The following is a 6000-nucleotide window of genomic DNA, read 5'->3' on the forward strand; positions in this document are numbered from 1 at the left end:
CCTGGAATGTGCATATTATAAAATAACTGCCTTTGTTCTTTAAATTTGCAAGGATATCCTGCTGGCACTAGCACAATTAATGAGTTAATAAAGCCATAACAGGAAAATTGAAATACTGGATTTTACTGCTTTGATGGTAACTAAACTGACTTATACACTTTGAAAAAGTTATCCTTGCAAGAAGGCAGTAGGCATATGCAGAAGTTTTAGTAACTTGGGAGCAACATACCCAAGGGTTTAAGTGAAGCTGTTACATCAAAATAAAAAGAAATGTCACTTTCCCTTATATAAGTTATACAGACAGTAAGAAAATATTTTTAATGGGTCTCTCACTTCACTAACTTAGCCATTTGCATATGAACTTTGGTAGTGCTCAAGATGCGATGAACGTGGTGTGATTGAAGGCGATGCTATTTCAACCCAGCAGTGTCTGTGGTAGGCATAGGATAGCAGCAGGCTCGGGCTCACCCCTGAGAGGGGCACAGCCTCTTTTCTCCCCTCACCTCCACAACTGGAGACAGAAGGTCTGCACGCAATAGTGGTAATTCACACCAATTCACTGCCTTTAAAACTGTGTCCAGACGTCCCTGCTGTCATTTTAACAATGTGCCTGGACAAAGGGTGACTTGTGTTTGCTCACAGGACTTCTATAACTGCTCCATAGAGATGCATTACAAATCAGAGTTTCAATGTAATTGAAGAAATCAACCTAGATAAATATTTTTCCTGGAAATCAAACTGAACCAGCTTGTCTCCATGAGCGCGACTGGGACTCTGATTCATGTGATCTGAACTCCTTTCTCTTTTAATCTTTTTGGGGATGCAAATGGGTCCTAAAAAAAGAGACTGTAAAATATTTGTGACACGGCAGAACAGCATTTTTTCTGAAATCTTGCAGGTGGTAGATTAGCTTTTGATCAGTAAAACCAACCCCACCTTTCATGCCTAAAAGGGTTGTTGATGGAGCAGACAAGTGGCTGACCCGCCTCACCAAGGGCATTTCAGGGTCAAGTGCTATAGCATAAACATCAACAAGTGCCAAAAGTGTTTACAGACAAACTGAACTACACACTTCCAGGAATCTTTATCAATAAAAACTTCTGCTTTACTGAAAAAGGGGAAGGGTCTGTGCAGGTTTATTTTCAGGTCCAGGTAATGACACAGATAATGGTACAAACAGGAAATTGTTCTGTCATTAATGCTTTTGATTAAGAATTACAGAGATGTGGAATAAGCAAACAAAGCAACAGGCAGCAGTTCTGTGAGGTACATGGAAACTTGAGGTCCTGTGGTTCACATCCTAAAGGTAAGCAACAGTGTGGACTCTCTGATGGCTAACAAGGGTTGAGCACATGCTGCAGTTTTCATCAAACCTGGGGTGGTTCCTCGTTGCCTCACAAGATCTCTTTTGATGAAGTCAGTAGGTGCCTAATACCTCATATCTTTCTGTCAGGCATGGGTGGAATTGGTCAGTATGGTCAAAAGTTATCTGGGGCAAAAAGAGGAAAGGACTGATTGACAGGAGGAGTCTGATTTCCTGATTTCTGTATTTCTCTGTAAAACCATTTTCATTACAAAAAGCAAATATACCTTAGGTTGCGGACTATTTGTCTAGTGTGCTGTTACTAGGTAGAAAACACAAAACTACTCTGGAAAACAAGTCTTTTAGTAAGTTCTCTCCTTTGTTGCCTGGTCTGGGTGAGGAAGGTGAGAAAATGCCATCTGGAGAAGAGAGTCATAAAGGATGCTCTATTTCTCGGCCTCAGCACCTATTTATCCCTCTACACCTGATCTGCAAAAGCACATCTGAGGGCTTGGGAAAGAGGCACACAGCGTGATATACTTCCCCTCCAAGTGCCGCATGATTTCCTTTTCAGATATGCCTATTTACCACCATGGCTACGTGGCAGTAGCACCGTTCCCACCCTGCTGATCCAAAGAATCGCAGGCTGCAATGCACCCCGAGGGCTTCTCGGTGCTCATAATACCATCGTTCACCCTTCCTTGCAAGCCTGGTTGTTCAAGCCACACAATTCTCAGTGGGAAGTCAGCCACAAGGTTGGAGTATTTCCTAAGCTCCTTTCATACCTGCCCATTGTTGCTGGATAGGGACCTCAGGCATCTTCTCCTTCCCAGGCAAGCAACACCACAACTTCTAAAATCAAGTGCAACCTCTTCCAAACATCCCTTCTGTTGGCACTTCTCTCTCTCATTGGAAAGGCTGTCTGAGAGCAAAGAATCTCTCTGCTTTAATCCACATTTGTCATTAAGCAAGTTGGGTATTCTGTATTTCCACTAACCTGATGACTATGTTTCTGAAATATAGGGCTACCTTTAAATTTTTTCAAGGTTGTATGAGCAGATTTCAACCGGATAACTTTGGAAGTACAGGATTTCTGGAGACTCATTATCCCTCTGTGGGATTATCCAAGTATTCTGTTTATATCTTCTATTTCAAATAATTTATACTTGAATTACAGCTCCATTTTCTAACTTGGTTTTAAGAACATTTTTGCATCTTTTATTTAGGAAGTTATTGTTCAAAAGTTCCTTGCTAGGTCTCAATTTGCAAAAAAAAAGCCAGATGGTATAGTTAAATCAGAGGCTGCTAAGAAGATTTTTATTTGATCTGTAACTGAGAAGGATGATGAATAGTTAAATCTAAACAAAATAAAAACTTTTTTTTTTTTAAATCTAATCCTGGAAAACTGCATCCAAATATCAAATAGAGTTGGTCAAGGAGTTCTACAAATCAGACAATATGTCAGTTTTCAGTAACTCATTGAATATTAAGGAAGTTCAAAAGGTTGTAAAGAGACCTAATATTGTGCCAAGACTTTTTAAAGGAAGTTAAAATAAATAAATATTGGCTCATCAGTTGGGCAACAATCCTAATCAGTATAATTGAATAACTGAAAGGAGAGACAATTAATAGCTTTTAAAAGTAAATGAGACAACTAATGCCAGTTAATACAGATTTACAGAAAACCAATTTTGCCCAATAAATTTGGATAAGCTTACAAGTTTGGCTGTTAAAGTAATAGCACTAATATAATAACTTCAGGTATTTTAATATGGTAAAAAATTAGAGGAAAGAATAATCAATACTGAACACCAGACGCTTGCCTTTGAGGTGGGTGCTGGCAGAGAAGCCCATTAGTGATGCACTCCAACCAGGCTGGATGTGTCAGTGCAATCAAAGAAACCAACAGAACAGTGATAGTTTTTGGCATTTAATTGTACAGCTCTTCTATTTCATGATGGTAATAGGTTTTTTCCAATGACCTGACTAAACAGATTGGAAAACATTCCATTACTTGCTGCGGGCTCTCGCTGTGAATTGCCCATCGCTGGTCCTGGGTTCATGGCACCCATTCCATTAAAAAGACCATAGGGCCAGACATGGGACTTGACATCCAAGATCCAGCCTGTGTATGTACCATGTACACAGCAAGCAGCTTCACAGACATTTTGGCAGAAAATGTTTTTTTTTTCTCTCCTCACATACAAAAGAGAGCAGACTCTTCAGAACTGTGCTTGCAGCCTCATTTCATTGTTAAATTGGGTTTCTAAAAAGTAACTACTGCCAGTCTCCTAGCTTTGTGATTTGTAACATATCTAAATCTTTTTAGGAACTTTGTAAATCTATTAATCTTCCTAAGAAAGTATTTCAAACTGATTAAATGACAGTTAAAGTGTTCTGTGCAAAACACTGTAGTAAGACAAAAAATCCTCTGAAAAAATATTATGTGTATATATTCACAAACTCAGCCTTCTAGAGAAAAGAGCTAATTCTGGTACACTGAATATCTAAAGAGATTATTTAACTCTAAAGTTCCTTCTTCATCACAGAATTTTTGTTTAACTAGTTAAGATAAAACCTATCAGTCATGGAGGAGCAGAATGGAAACAGCTTCATTAAGACGAAACCTCTGATAGTTACCCTATTTCCGAAAGTTAAATTCTCTTGAAATATTAATCACAATGAATCTGGCAGAACTAATTTTAAAATGTGAGAACATATGAGATGCTCTGCTTCTAGCCTGGAGTGAGATGAGATCAATATGTTAAATTAAGTCTACATAAAACCATACAGAAGAATTTGGGTAGGCAACATTTATTCCCAGTCAGGAGACTAATTGCAATTTAGAGAGCAGTGAAGAGAGGTCTTGGTAAAAATATTACTGGCTAAAATTAATGCCAGAAAACAACTACAACAAACTCATTTATTGCCACTCAGAAGTCTGGGATCAGCTGCAATCGCTTTAAATCTTCTGGGGAAAAAAAAAATAAAAGCTGTGAAACGTGAGCCAGCAAGCACATTTAAAAAAAAAACCCCAGGCCGTGATGCTGAATCTATTCCCCAGAGAGGTCTTCCTATATTCAAAAAGAAAATAATCAAAGCTACAGAGGCTTTGGAAAAAATGACGAAATTAGTCATGAATCCTTAAAGTACAATTTCATAAACATCCATCTAATACAAATTTTTATAATTTAATACACACAAACACAAACAGAGTGTACAAATGTGCTATTTGAGCTTTCAAATCATCAAGGAGAAACTAATGGCTTGCATTATTTCATTGCTGGGAGTGGAGAGAGCAAGCAGCCTCATTATTATGTCCTTGCCTAATTCAATTTTACTTATATTATGCACATAGGCACTATTAATTGAGTACAAGTGGCATTAAGCAGCACAAATGCCAGCAAAAGTAATTTGCTTTGTTGCAGAAAGCAGTTGTGTTCAGGCCTCCAGGAATTTCTCTTACATCAGCTGTCCAGATATTCTGATGCTTTAACTTCTTCCCAACTTTGTTGTCTGGGCAAAATTTCCAAGCTCCCTGTTTAGCTCACTTTTTCTATGCAGTGACTATGCAGTGATCTGTGCCCCGCTGGTATTTAACAAATCAATTACACAGAATAAAACGATCTGGGCTGTCAGTCCAGGTCTGTGCCCAGTGCAGCATTACAGCTCAGACCAGATTTCAATCAGTACCAACAGGGCCAAAAATTCACATAACATAAGGCAGCAGAACACCATAGCATTAGGCAGAACTGTATGTACACTGCACTAGTTACCAGCCCTTATACATAGGAGACCCTAAAAGGATGCTAGTGACGATTCATAGTTACACAGCAAAAGTCAAAGACATGACAGTGCTTTTTAAGTGCTGCCAACAGATCTCTTTTTGCTTGGGTAGTCATTCTGTTAGTCAGATATATTTGCTATCTTCAGATCATTGTAACTTAAATTGGCGTTATATTAATAGGGGAAGTTTAAATAGAAGTCAATACAGGAAAGCAGAATTTCACCAGAGTCTTCTGCTGCTGGTGATCTGGTATTACAAAAGAGTGACAGCAAAAGAGGAGTGCTACAGTTATTTTCCCTTCATTAACTCAGTGGAAGAAGTTAATTAGATTTCAAAAACTACCTTTTCTCTAAAGGTCTGATATTTTAAGTAATGACATTCATTAAAAACCAATCCCTCTCTGGTTTCTAACAAGCAAGCCAGCGCGTTGCTTCTTCAGTGAAGACCATGCCAAGGTGGCCGTGGCTGCCCGTGCAGCCTGGACCCAGCTGCACGAGTGCTCTTCATCCTAAAAAATCCCTACAGGTGGTTTCATGGAAGTGACTTAGAAAAGTAAGTCCACATATGCCATGTAGTAGTCCATGTGCATGATATTTCTAGAGGATATTACACCCCAGAAGGCTTTAAAAGAGCTAAGCAAACCAACACACAGGTGGGAAAAGTGAGTTACCAGACATCAGCCACTAATTTTGCAAAAGACTTTTCTTCAGAAAATGTTTTTTAAAGGGAAAGGCAGATTTGCTTTGAGAGAAAGTTGGAATGTAAATACTGTCTTTAGAAGTATCATCTGCTCAATTTTTTAGCATATGCAAAAAGACTTGTAAAACTTTTCCAAGCTTTTAGAATTCAAACATTCAAAATTTTTAAGACAACCATCAAAATCAGAAGAGTTTTTGTTTCCTGTTGATCA

The sequence above is a fragment of the Phalacrocorax aristotelis genome, chromosome 3 (assembly GCF_949628215.1).
Source record: "Phalacrocorax aristotelis chromosome 3, bGulAri2.1, whole genome shotgun sequence".
NCBI classification, from domain to species: Eukaryota; Metazoa; Chordata; class Aves; order Suliformes; family Phalacrocoracidae; genus Phalacrocorax; species Phalacrocorax aristotelis.